Here is a 13,363-nt window from a genome sequence, read left to right on the forward strand (position 1 = left end):
ACTGTGATAAACCCAAACAATGGAATATGCTAAAAGGAAGTGAGCTCTCAAGCCATGAAAAGACAGGCAGGAACCTCAGATTCATACTGCTATGTAAAAGAACCAGTTGAAAAAATACACACTGTGTGATTCCAACTAGGACATTCTGGAAAAGCCAAAACTATAGAGACAGTAAAAAGATCGGTGACTGCCAGGTCTTGATGGGGCTGAGGGAGGGTGAGAGAGAGGGAAGAATAGGTGGAGTCCACGGAATTTTTAGTGCAGGTGAAACCAGTCTGCGTGATGTTACAGTGGTGGATGCATGCCATTATGCATTTGTCAAAGCCTGAAGAACTATACAGAGTGAACCCTAGTGTAAACCATGGACTGTAGTTAATAATAGTGTATCAATATTGGTTCATCAGTTGTAACAAATGTTCGCTAGTACTGTATTAATAATAGAGAAAACTGTGCAGGGAGGATGTGTAAAAGGTTGTGGTACCTCTTTATTTTCTACTCAATGTTTCTGAAAAGCTAAAACTACCCTTAAAATAAAGTCTATTAGTAAAAATTAGAAATAAAATATAAGATCCTAGGAGAGGGAGAGAAACTAGAGTCATCTCACTGCTTCCTTTATGCTCTGGCTGAAGCACCATCAGGCTCCTGCGCTCTTTCCCTCCACTACCAATCTTTTTTTTTTTTTTTCTTTTTTTTTTGAGCCTTGTTGCCCAGGCTGGAGTGCAATGGCACAATCTCGGCTCACCGCAACCTCTGCCTCCCGGTTTCAACCGATTCTTCTGCCTCAGCCTCCCAAGTAGCTGGGATTACAGGCATGCGCCACCACGCCCGGCTAATTTTTGTATTTTTAGTAGAGACGGGGTTTCTTGATGTTGGTCAGGCTAGTCTCAAACTCCTGAACTCAGGTGATCCACCCGCCTTGGCCTCCCAAAGTGCCGGGATTACAGGCGTGGGCCACCGCAGCCGTCCCCAGTCAATCCTTTTGTCAAGATGCTGAGAAGCCCAGTGCCTTTCCCAAGACAAAGCCATTGACAGAGTCCAGTTTGACCACAAACCTTGTTATAACACGTTGACTTATTTAAACAAGGTAAGGGGTTCTGGCTTCTTCACTACATCCCCTGGAGCTGTATGATGAATTACGACTTATGACAGCATGAAGTCACTTTTTTACATTATTTGAGATACGGAGGATGTTACGGACTGAACTGTGCCACCCCCAAAATTCACATGTTGATGGCCTAACTCTTATGACCTCAGAATTTGACTGTATTTGGAGATAAGGTCTTTTCTGTTTTTGTTTGTTTGTTTGTTTGTTTGTTTTTGAGACAGGGTCTCACCCTGTCACGCAGGCTGGAGTGCAGTAGTGCTAACACAGATCACTGCAGCCTCAACCTCCTGGGCTCAAGCGATCCTCCCACCTCAGCCTCCCCAGTAGCTGGGACCACATGCATGTGCCACCACGCCCAGCTAATGTTTTTTCTTTTTTTTTTTTTGTAGAGACAGGGTTTGGCCACTGGAGATAAGGTCTTTAAAGAGGTTATTAAATTAAAATGAGAGGCTGGGTATGGTGGCTCACACCTGTAATCAGCACTTTGGGAGGCTAAGGCAGTTGGATCACCTGAGGTCAGGAGTTCAAGACCAGCCTGGCCAACATGGGGAAACCCCATCTATGCTAAAAATACAAAAATAAGATGAGCATGGGGTTGCACTGCCTGTAATCCCAGGTACTCAGGAGGCTGAGGCAGGAGAATTGCTTGAACCCAGGAGGTGGAGGTTGCAGTGAGCTGAGATAAGGCCACTGCACTCCAGCCTAGGCAACAGAGAGAGACTCCATCTCAAAAAAAAAAAAAAAGTTAAACTGAGGCCAGAGGTGTAGGCTATAATCCAATATGACAGGTGTTCTTATGGACACAGATGTACAGAAAGAAGGTGATGTGAAGACACCAGGAGAAGATGCACAAATTAAAAAAAGAGGCTTCAGAAGAAACCAACCTTGCTGGCATCTTGATCTCAGATCTCCCGCCTCCAGAACTGTGAGAGGATAAATCGCTGTTGTTCAGGCTTCCCAGTCTGTGGTATTTTGTTATGGCAGCCCTCACAAACCCACATAGAAGGCACGCTTTCATTGCCTTTTTTCCCCTCCTGTTTCCTAAGAGAGATATTAACAGTTCAAGCGAGTATAATTTTTGGACGCACACAGAGTAATCTCATAGGAATATAAAAATCAGGACGTGTCCTGTCCTATTGCTGCAAGGTAGAACTAATCTTTTAGGAAGAGAGCTTTGTGAGTACTCATGTGAGGGAAAGGGATCATAGTTTTGAAACTTCATTTTAATACTTATTTCTTAATCAGTTAAATTTTATTGTCAAGTGGTTTTCTTTAAGGAGCTTAAGGACACGGTTTTTCCTGAGTTTATGTGTACCTGAATATGCCTGTCTGTATACTTTAGTGATGTGGGTGCATATAAATTTGGGCATCACTTTCTTTTCTTTATAATCTAGTTGAAAGATAAATACTCCATTACATCTTAGCACTCAGTGTTTCAGAAGGGAAATCTGATGCTACCTCAGATTGTCCCATCCTTGTCCCCTTGATGTGATTAAAGGATTCTTTCTCTGCAACTGAGATTCAGTGACAAACAGGATCTCAATGAAAAGTGACATTCTATATCATTTTTTCCCAAGACTGCTCGATTCTTACTTCAGGGAAATGTTGTGTTCTTATAATATGTTTTCTGTTTGATCTGTTGGAGTATCTGTTTAAGGCAACTACCCTTTTGTTAGCTTTTCTTTGTTCTTTTTATATTTTCTTAATTGTCTTACCTTAATTACACCTCTGTACTCACCTTGGTCAGCTCAAGTTTTTTTATTTTTATTTTTGCACTTTATTAACTCCATTTTTAACTACTGTGTTTCTTGCTATTTTAAATTTATTTTGTGATGTCATTTTGGTTCTCAATTTTTTCTTTAGTGGGACCGTCTTCCATCCTGTTTCATTCTATTTTTAGGTTAGTTCACTGATTGAGAAGCGTTTTGCAGGACTCATGCCCTGAGACCTTTCTGGTTGCAGAGAGTGGCCATGGAGGCCTCCTGTCTCCGAACTGCCTCCTCACCAGCCTCCTCATCTGGCTTCTGCATGCGACCGCCACCTCTCGATGTATTTATCTTTCAGTGGCATATTTGTATAATTTAAATTTAGTAGATCCTTTAAAAAAATGTATGTTATAAAAGTTTAAAACTCAAAACTGAAGAGAATATAATCTTGTCATGGCTTTTCTTGCACATTCAGAGCAAGCGGCTCTGCCTTCCGCCTTGCTCTCTGCTGTGTGGCCAGGCTTCTCTCAGTGCCCTTGGTACATTTCCGGAGTCCCCTGTGCCCGGTAGAACTCTCGCCTGTAAGCTGTGCTTTGCTTGTGTTCACTTCAATGTAGACAGATGGCTAGGCCTCGTTCCAGCCGCTCCTTTGCAAAGGATATGGATTCTGTTTTCTCCTCAGAAGTGTGACCCAGGGCCCTATCCAGGGCACAGTGACAGTGGGGACAACCCCGGGTCTCAGGCTCTTCCTCCAGGGCCCCAGCTAGCGTCCCTCTGGCCCGTGCTCTGCATCTTGCTGGAGAGGTCTCTGCTCTTGGATTGTGTTTTGACTTTGCCTGAGCTTCCAGCTCAACCCCCTCAGACAACATTTCTCCAAAGCAGGAACGATTTGTGGAAATTCTCAACATTTTTTTCACTCTGTTTTGGGGGCTTAGGGTCCATGATAGGGAGCTATGCCAAGTCATGGCAGAGTGTTCTTTTTCTGTTTTCTTATTTCATTATGGCAGCATGAAGTTGTACACGTTTCCGTATTGGGTTCTTGCTCTTGCTCTTTTTGCTGCTGTCAATAATTATTGTTGATTACATCAGATGTTGGAGGAGGTGAATTCTGGGTGCCTGTTTTACCTCACAGCCATTGCTGTTTTAATAAGAAGATGGGGCTGGCTAACACGGTGAAACCCCGTCTCTACTAAAAAATACAAAAAATTAGCTGGGCATGGTGGCGGGTGCCTGTAGTCCCAGCTACTCAGGAGGCTGAGGCAGGAGAATGGTGTGAACCCGGGAGGCGGAGTTTGCAGTGAGCTGAGATGGCGCCACTGCACTCCAGCCTGGGCGACAGAGCGAGACTCCATCTCAAACAAAAACAAACAAAAAAAATAAGAAGATGGGGAATTAAAATATCATGCCCTGCCATCTTGTGATCCTTTTAACTCAGGAGTCCTTTTTAACTGGAAAACACAGAGATGTCTCTACTATTTCAAGAAGCTATTAGATATGTCCTGTTTTTCTATGCCATTCACTTCCCCTGAATTGCTCTGAGACCTACCCTGTGCTCGTTGGTGCAGTGGGAGTGATCTAACCTTTAAGGGGATAGCTGTTCCAGCCTACCGAGATGACCCCACTAAACACGGGGTAATGCTAGCCGGGAGAGAAACCAAAACAGTAGAAAAATGAAGGAGCCAGCAGGTTTATTGTAAAGAGTTCAATTGCCTACTGTTACAGACAGAAATGGAAGCAAGTGAGGAAAATACATATAGATGCTTTTGAACCAAGTTTCCTAACTCCCAGGACAGACATTTTTTCCCTCATTTTATCTGTATGCTTTTCTGCCATCCCTTACTGGCCCCTGGATGGTTACTTTCTATCTGTTTTTAGAAATGGGAAATTAATACCTAGTCCTCAGGTTAGTTCAGTTCAGTCTAAGAATTGAGTATCAACGAAGGACATAATTTATTCACTGTACAAAAGACCACCCAGCTACAATGCCCAGTTTCGTCAGTTATAACTGGGATTAATTAAGTGGATTTTCATATCTCCTCCCTTTTTATTGTTCATAAAGCTTCCCACCTAAGACTGATAGTGCTGTCAACAGCTCTGTTGAGGCCAGGCACAGTGGCTCAGTTATCCCTGTTATCTCAGTGCTGTGGGAGGCCGAGGCAGGAGGATCAATTGAGGCCAGGAGTTTGAGACCAGCCTGGGCAACATAGTGAGACCCTGTCTCTACAAATAAAAATAAAACCTAGCAGGGCATGGTGACATGCTCCTGTGTCCTAGCTACTGAGGAGGTTGAAGTGGGAGGATCTCTCGGGCCCAGGAGTTGAAGGCTATAGTGAACTATGATTCTAGCCTGAGTGACAGAGCAAGGCCCTGTCTCTCTGTTAAAAAACAAAAACAAACAGAAAACAGCTCTGTCCAAGGGGTTGGGAGATCCTCGATGAAGGAAGAGAAGATAATTGGTTGGGTCTGGAGTGTACAAGGACTTCAGGTTCTAGCCATGGCGGAGAAACTGGAGCAAGACCTGCACTCCCAATACCAAAAATGAGAAAACTGGACAAAATATGTGAAACAACTCTTTCAGACACTGGGAAACAGGAAGTACAAGACTATGATTCATAAGGGGAGGGTAAAAAAGTAAAGTGAGTCTACCCCCTCAGAATTCTGCTTGAAAGGCAGTTTTCAAACCAAAGCCACAAGGTAAGGGGAAAAGATTATATGCAGAGAATGGTAATTATTAGTGACCAGGAAGATAGATGGGTGGAATTTCTAGGGCATACTAGCATAGAGGAGGGTGCTAAATGGAAAAAGAGCTCTAGAAGTCTGCAAAAACCTCCCATTGCGTCTATTGAGGAAAACCAATAGTGCCTATGTAAGATGCAACACCATGAGGCTGGGCTAACAATGACCAGGAGCTGTAAGATGAACAATTCGCAGAGGACACAAGGGCTGGGAGACTACGAGTTCTAACCAGCCAGGTGGAGAGTCCTCCTTGACTGTATGGGACATTTAGTGGAAACCTCAGGAGGGTGGCATCTTAGTAACAGGGCTAAATTTGCCATAGTGTAAAGATTTATACAAAAAAAGGAAGGAAAAAATTAAAGCTACACACTTGAAATTAAAAATTATGTTTGACATCCACTCAAAATTACAAAACATGCAAGAAAGCAGAAAAATGTAGACTTGTAACCAGGAGAAAAGTCAGTCAACAGAGGCAGATGCAGAGATAGCAGAGAGGAAGGACTTAAGTGAGTGACTTTAAAAATCATTTGTAAAAATAAGCCCAAGGATTTAAAGAAAATTAAACATAATGAAAAAATCAATAGAAAATGTTTTAACAAGAACCAAACAGAACTTCTAGAGCTGAAAAACATATCTAGAATGAAAAATTTCCACTATAGGTGTAACGTCCAATGAGAACTTCAGAAGAAAAGATCAGTAAATTTGAACACAGCCATAGAAACTATGATAGTAGAAGCACAGAGAGAAAAGGAGATTGAAAATGAGCCCAACATTAGTGAACTGTGGGCAGAAATATATTGGCAAATTTTAACAAATACCTTTATGGAGAAAAAAGCCTCAATCTATAGCATTGGCCAATTTTCATGATGTAAATATTCCCACTCTGGCTGATTTCAAGGTGCCAATGTGACATCAATGAATACAAAATTTTCCAAATTTGACTAATTATAAACTGACGTATCCAATAAGCTCAGAAAACCTAAATAAAAGACATAGTAGAAAAAGATAATCTTAAAAAGCCAAATTTTAAAAAGTACACATATACAGAGGACTAAAGATAAAGCCAAGAGCAGATATATCATAGGAAGCAATTAAGGGCAGAATCACCTCTTTAAACCACTAGTTGGGGTGGGGAGTGAGAGGAGGGAGTATGAACCTCAAATTCCATATCCATTGGGAATGTTCTTCAAAACCAAGGAATTATACTTTCTTCATCAGAAAGCTAGAAAAAATGAGAATATTAACACCAAAGTAAGTAGAAAGAAGCAAAAAGTAAAGATAGACTTTTAATAAAACAAGGGTCAGCAAATCACAACTTTTCAGGCAAAAATATGGCTTCACACTGTTTTTGTGAATATTTGCATTTGAAAATAGTCCCACTCATTCATTTACTTATTGTTGTGTAGTGCTGCCTTACAAATCATATGGCCAGCAAACCTAAAATATGTATTAGTTATTTACAGAAAAATTCGCTACCCCTAGAAACAGACAACAGAGATAAATCAATACAACTAAAAGGATTCTTCAAAAAATCAATCTCGATAAATCTATTGCTAAACTGATCAGAAAAAAAGAAAAAAATAGAAATTTCCAATATTAGGGATGAAAGAAAAGACAGTGCTACCAGTCCTACAAACATTAAATGGGTAATAACAGTACAAACAAATTTATGCCATTAAATTTGATACCTTAGAATCAATGAAAAAATTGTACAACAAAAATTGTTGCTAGAAAATCTGAATAGCTCTATATGTATTAAAGAAATTGAATTCATAATTTCCTTCTTACAGCAAAACTCCCAGGCCCAAATGTCTTCACTGGTGAATTTTATCAAACATTTAAAAAAAGCAATAATAATTGTAATAAAACATAACCTCTCTCAGAATATAAAAAGAACCCTTTCCAACTCAATTTTTGAAGCCAGCATCATGCTGATACCAAAACCAGACAAATAGAGAAAACTTTACACCAATATTCTTCATGAATCTAGATGCAAAAATCTTTAACAAGATATTAACAAATAGAATCCATCTATGTATAAAAAGGACAATATATTACAATCAGGTGGAACATTTCTTAGAAGTGCCAGGTTGTCTTAATATTTGAAAAACCAAGGCAACTCCTCATATTAATAGGAGGGGAAAATGTTTTTTTTTCCCTAAGGGCTAGAAGAAAAAGTGCACTTGACAAAATTTAGCCACATTTATTACAAAAACTTTCATCAAAGCAGGAATAAAAAGAAACTCTCAAGCTTATAGAGGGCACTTTTAAAAATGTGCAGCTAACATCATACCTAATGGCAAAAGACTGAACTTATTTTCTCTAAGAACAGGAGCTAAGAACAGGAACAGAGCTGATGCTGGTACAATTATATATCTGTATGGAAAAAAAAAAACTTTAGTATTTCCAACATATGATACACAAAAGTTAACATGAAAAAGATCATGGATGAAAATGCAAAAAGTAAAACTATAAAACTTCTAGGAAAAATGTAGGAGAAAATTTTTGTGATCTCAATGTAGGCAAACATTTTTGAGGTAATAAATCTATAATTTTTTTTTTTTTTTTTTTTGAGACGGAGTCTCACTCAGTCACCCAGGCTGAAGTGCAGTGGCGCAATCTCGGCTCACTGCAAGCTCCACCTCTCGGGTTCACGCCATTCTCCTGCCTCAGCCTCCCAAGGAGCTGGGACTACAGGCGCCCGCTACCACGCACGGCTAACTTTTTGTATTTTTTTTAGTAGAGACAGGGTTTCACCGTGCTAGCCAGGATGGTCTCAATCTCCTGACCTCATGATCCGCCCGCTTCAGCCTCCCAAAGTGCTGGGATTATAGGCGTGAGCCACTGCGCCCGGCCCACAAATCTGTAACTTTAAAAAATGATAAATTAGACTATCAAAATTTAAAATGTTTGCTCCCCAAAGGATACTATTAATAATATAAAAAGGCAAGTCACAAACTAGGAAAAAAAATTACTATATATATGTGACAAGATACTTTTATAGAGCATCATATATAAAGAAATCTTATGATTCAATAATTAGAAGATAAATAACCCAATTTTATAAAGTGAGAGAAGCAAATGAATTAAACAGACTTTAACCAAAGAATATATACAAATAGCCAATAGCCACATGCAAAGATGCTCAGCATTATTAGTTAGCAGGAAAATGCAAATTAAACTCATCATGAGTCACCTCCACACACCCATTAGAATCAATGTTCAAAAGGATGATCATACCAGATATTGACAAGGACATGGCTCAGCCAGAGCTCTCACTGATTGCCGTGGGAATAGAAAATGGTGTAACTGGCCAGGCGCGGTGGCTCACACCTGTAATCCCAGCACTTTGGGAGGCCGAGGCAGGTGGATCACTTGAGGTCGGGAGTTCAAGACGAGCCTGGCCAACATGATGAAACCCTGTCTCTACCAAAAATACAAAAATTAGCCAGGTGTGGTGGCAGTCACCTGCAATCCCAGCTACTCGGAAGGCTGAGGCAGGAGAATTGCTTGAACCTGGGAGGTGGAGGTTGCAGTGAGGTGAGATCGTGCCACTGCACTCCAGCCTGGGCAACAGAGCAAGACTCCGTCTCAAAAAAAAAAAAAAAGAAAAAAGAAAATGGTATAACTATTCTAGGAAATACTTTGGCTGTTTTTTTATAGTTAAATATCTACTTACTCTACCAGTAATTTGCTTCTAGGTATTTACCAAGAGAAATGAGAACATTTGTACACATTTGTTACACACATTTGCTCATAGCAATCTTAATAGTCAAAAACTGGAAGCAACCCAGGTGCCCATCAACAGGAGACTGGGTCAATAAATTGGGGTATATTCATACGAGAGAATAGTACTGAGAAGGAAAAATGAATAAGATACTGTTAGATTTAACAAAATGAATAGATCTCAAAAGTGTTATGTTAAATGGAAAAAGCAAGTATTTACATAGACACAAAAGAGTACATGCTATATAATTCCTTTTAGATGAAATTCTTAAAAGTCAGAACGGATCTTTGCTGACATAAAGCAGATCAGTGGTTGCCTGGACAAGAGCTGGGGTGAGCTTGCCTGTAAATAGGTACAAGGGTACTTTGGGAGGTGATGGAAATCTACATGCTGTGTTGAGGTTGACTGGGTGTATACATTCGCCAAAACCCCTTGAACTGATATAAAGGTGCAGTTTATTGAATATAAACTACACCTCCGTGCAGTTTTTTAAGAAGAGTTTATGTGTATTTTCTCCTGTTTGAGCTTTGAAAGAACATTCCAAAGCTCCCAAATGCTTTGGAATCCCAAAGCTCCAAAAATGTTTTCTATTAGAAAACATTTAGAAGTGCTCAAAGTAGCAAAAGGTTTGCCTAGTTTTATCGGAAGTATGGAGAAAAGACACAAGATGGCGGTGTTACTCAGAGAAAGCAAAAGTGTATGGCGTCTTTCTCAATAAAGTCTCATTTCACCTGGCAGTTCTTCACGTCATTGACACGATTGTCCTCAGTACTTTCTTCTCCAGGTGCTTATGGGAGTCTTCTCTAATATACTTAATTACTGTCTACACTCAATAACTACGTCACGGATCCTTTAAACATCTCAAGAGCTTTTGTTTTTCTGTTGTTATTGCAAATAAAAGTGAAAAATGTAAATAGTTTGCAGTCCAGTAATCTATTTCGTTATTAGGGAGACTCATGTCTACTGCAGTTTGTTACTCCATAATGGAAGCCCCTGAGAAGTCGCCTTACCTCTGGGAAGAGCGCTTTGCTTCCCAGAGAATCTGATTCGCATTTCAGGCAGTCAGCCACTGGAGGGCAGTGCAGAAGCGTGAATGCCCTCACCTGCTCGGAGGCGGGAAACCCTGCAGCAACTGCGTCTTCTAAGGGAGCCTAGGACCAGGTTATTAGCAGAGGGGAAAAGAAAATGAATCCATTCTGGAAACCATCCGTTTGATTCAGAATGTTTTGTGTAAGACAGTATTTCTTGGGCCAGGCACAGTGGCTCACGCCTGTAATCCCAGCACTTTGGGAGGCCCAGGCGAGCAGATCACTTGAGGTGAGGAGTTCAAGACCAGCCTTGCCAACGTGGTGAAACCCCTTCTCTAATAAAAATACAAAAATTAGCCGGGTGTGGTGGCGTGTGCCTGTAATCCCAGCTACCCAGGAAGCTGAGGCAAGAGAATCGCTGGAACCCGGGAGGTGGAGGCTGCAGTGAGCCGAGATCATGCCACTGCACTCCAGCCTGGGCGACAGAGCAAGACTGTCTTTAAAAAAAAAAAAAAAAATTATTTCTTGGTAATTACAAAGTTGTGTCCATCAGACGAACTCTAGAACTCTACAGATAACTGTGGACTCTAGCCTCCATGTACAGAGCAGCTAAGTGCAGACTGGAGAGAGGGCAGGCAGGGGCCGGCCGAGGGCGGGGTCCTGCAGGAGGAGGAGGCGCCGGTGAACCTCCCATTTCCACAACTTGTACTCTTGGGGCAGCCCCTGGTCTGTGCCACGTGGATGGTGAAAGCTCACATGGAGAACATCCCACTGCCTTGAAGAACCAGAGGACAAAGTTTAGGACAACCGCAGTCACTGGCTGGGGGGCGGTGTGGGGCAGGGATGGGGGACTGACAAACAGAAGAGCCAGGAGACAGGGAACCTCAGACCATGAGTAAAGGCTAACTTCCTAGCTGGGCCATGCATGGACCTGACAAGCTTCCCTCGCTAAGGCCCAACCATGCAGCCCTGATGGCCCTGCTGCCCCACCCAGGTTCCCCGCACTGTGGGGAGATAAGCGGAAGCTGGAAGAGGGCAACCCTGGGCTTACAGCCTGGTTCTGCTCCCAACCACTACTCCTAATGTCTTGAGCTTGTTACCAAAGCTCCCTGAGCTTTAGTTTGTTTTCCAGAGAAAAGATGAAACCAGACCTCTCTCCTAGGGCTGCTTTTGAGGACTACCAGGGATAATGTGTGCAAAGCGCCTGACACAGAGGGCTTCACTCTGTCATTAATTTGCTTCCCACCTCTCGTTTGTGGTTTCTCTGGAATCTTGTGACTAACTCCTGTTGCAGGAAGTCAGGGACCCCAAACGGAGGGACCGGCTGAAGCCATGGCAGAAGAACGTGGATTGTGAAGATTTCATGGACACTTATCACTTCCCCAGTCAATACCCTTGTGCTTGCCTATGCCTGTCTTTACTTTAATCTCTTAATCCTGTCAGCCAAGGAGGATGTATTTCGCTTCAGGACCATGTGATAATTGCGTTAACTGCACAAATTGTACAGCATGTGTGTTTGAGCAATATGAAATCTGAGCACCTTGAAAAAAGAGCAGGATAACAGCAATTGTTCAGGGAATAAGAGAGATAAACTCTGACCGCCAGTGAGCTGGGCAGAACAGAACCATATTTCTCTTCTTCCAAAAGCAAATGGGAGAAATATCTCTGAATTCTTTTTCTCAGCATGGAACGTCCCTGAGAAAGAGAATGCACGCCTGGAGGTATAGGCTTATAAACAGCCCCCCCCAGGTGCACCTGTCTCTTATGGTCGAGGCTGCAGAGATGAAATATACTCCAGTCTCCCATGGTGCTCCCAGGCTTATTAGGAAGAGGAAATTCCCACCTAATAAATTTTGGTCAGACCGGTTGATCTCAAAACCCTGTCTCCTGATAAGATGTTATCAATGACAATGGTGCCCGAAACTTCATTAGCAATTTTAATTTCGCCTGGGTGCTGTGGTCCTGTGATCTCGCCCTGCCTCCACTTGCCCTGTGATATTCTATTACCCTGTTAAGTACGTGATGTCTGTCACCCACACCTATTCACACACTCCCTTCCCTTTTGAAAATCCCTAATAAAAACTTGCTGGTTTTTGTGGCTTGTGGGGCATCATGGATCCTACCAACGTGTGATGTCTCCCCAGGACGCCCAGCTTTAAAATTTCTCTCTTTTGTACTCTGTCCCTTTATTTCTCAAGCCGGCCGACGCTTAGGAAAAATAGAAAAGAACCTACGTGATTATCAGGGCAGGTCCCCCGATAAACTCCGTTTCTGAGATCAGTTCTAGTGGCAACCCTCCAAGTCAGCTAGGCCTCAGTTCCTGATCTTACCTGTAAACACAGTGAGTTTGCTTCTCACAAGCTTTGGTTATCTTGTCTGTCTCCCTTTTTGAAATCCAGGTTTGAAGACTATTTGGCCATGCTTTTGCAGTGAGCACCAGCTTGCTAGAGCCCCTGGGGGGCCGCAGCCAGCAAGCTGGAGAGTTACCAATGTTCCAAGAATGTTTCAGAACCACTTGCTTTGTCAAAGCTTGGCCTTGTGGACTTCCCGTTTTACATGAGATTCTCTAGTCTTTGCCCATCTTCATTTCCTATTGCCTCCTATATTTTTTTTTATTTTTCTTTCTTTCTTTCTTTCTTTTTTTTCTTTTTTTTTTTTGTCAGTGGCAACTTTTACATGATTTTCTGTGATCATGCACACAGGGACTAAAAGCACTCACTCTCTCTGCATCTGGGACCCGTCCTCTCTTCTACCTCTCACTGCAGTCAATGATGTTTGCTCCTCTGCCCTTTGCTCTTGCTGGACCTTGGTGACAGCTTCCTGTCTAGGTTCTCTGCCTTCATTCATGGCCCTGTGTGCCATTTTCCCCGACATCCAAGACTTAAACTTTTAAATACGGTCATCACATCATGTTAACTCTTCACTTTCACTTCTCGCGTAGCTGCTTGCTGTAGCTGGAGTCAAATCTACCCTCCAAAGACCCCCGGCTCCCTCTCTTCCCCCGACTGGCTGTGCTCTGGCTCTTTCCGACCACACGTGTGTCAAGCTCCTACTATCATCC

General features: G+C 42.2%; 1 long non-coding RNA gene across 1 annotated transcript in view; it reads left to right on the forward strand.

The window, feature by feature from the left end:
• The window catches only part of LOC117980961 (uncharacterized), a 45,765-nt gene that overhangs the window by 4,650 nt on the left and 27,752 nt on the right, over positions 1–13,363 (forward strand). The gene's annotated exons all lie outside the window — the stretch shown is intronic.

The sequence above is a fragment of the Pan paniscus genome, chromosome 6 (assembly GCF_029289425.2).
Source record: "Pan paniscus chromosome 6, NHGRI_mPanPan1-v2.0_pri, whole genome shotgun sequence".
Lineage (NCBI taxonomy): Eukaryota > Metazoa > Chordata > Mammalia > Primates > Hominidae > Pan > Pan paniscus.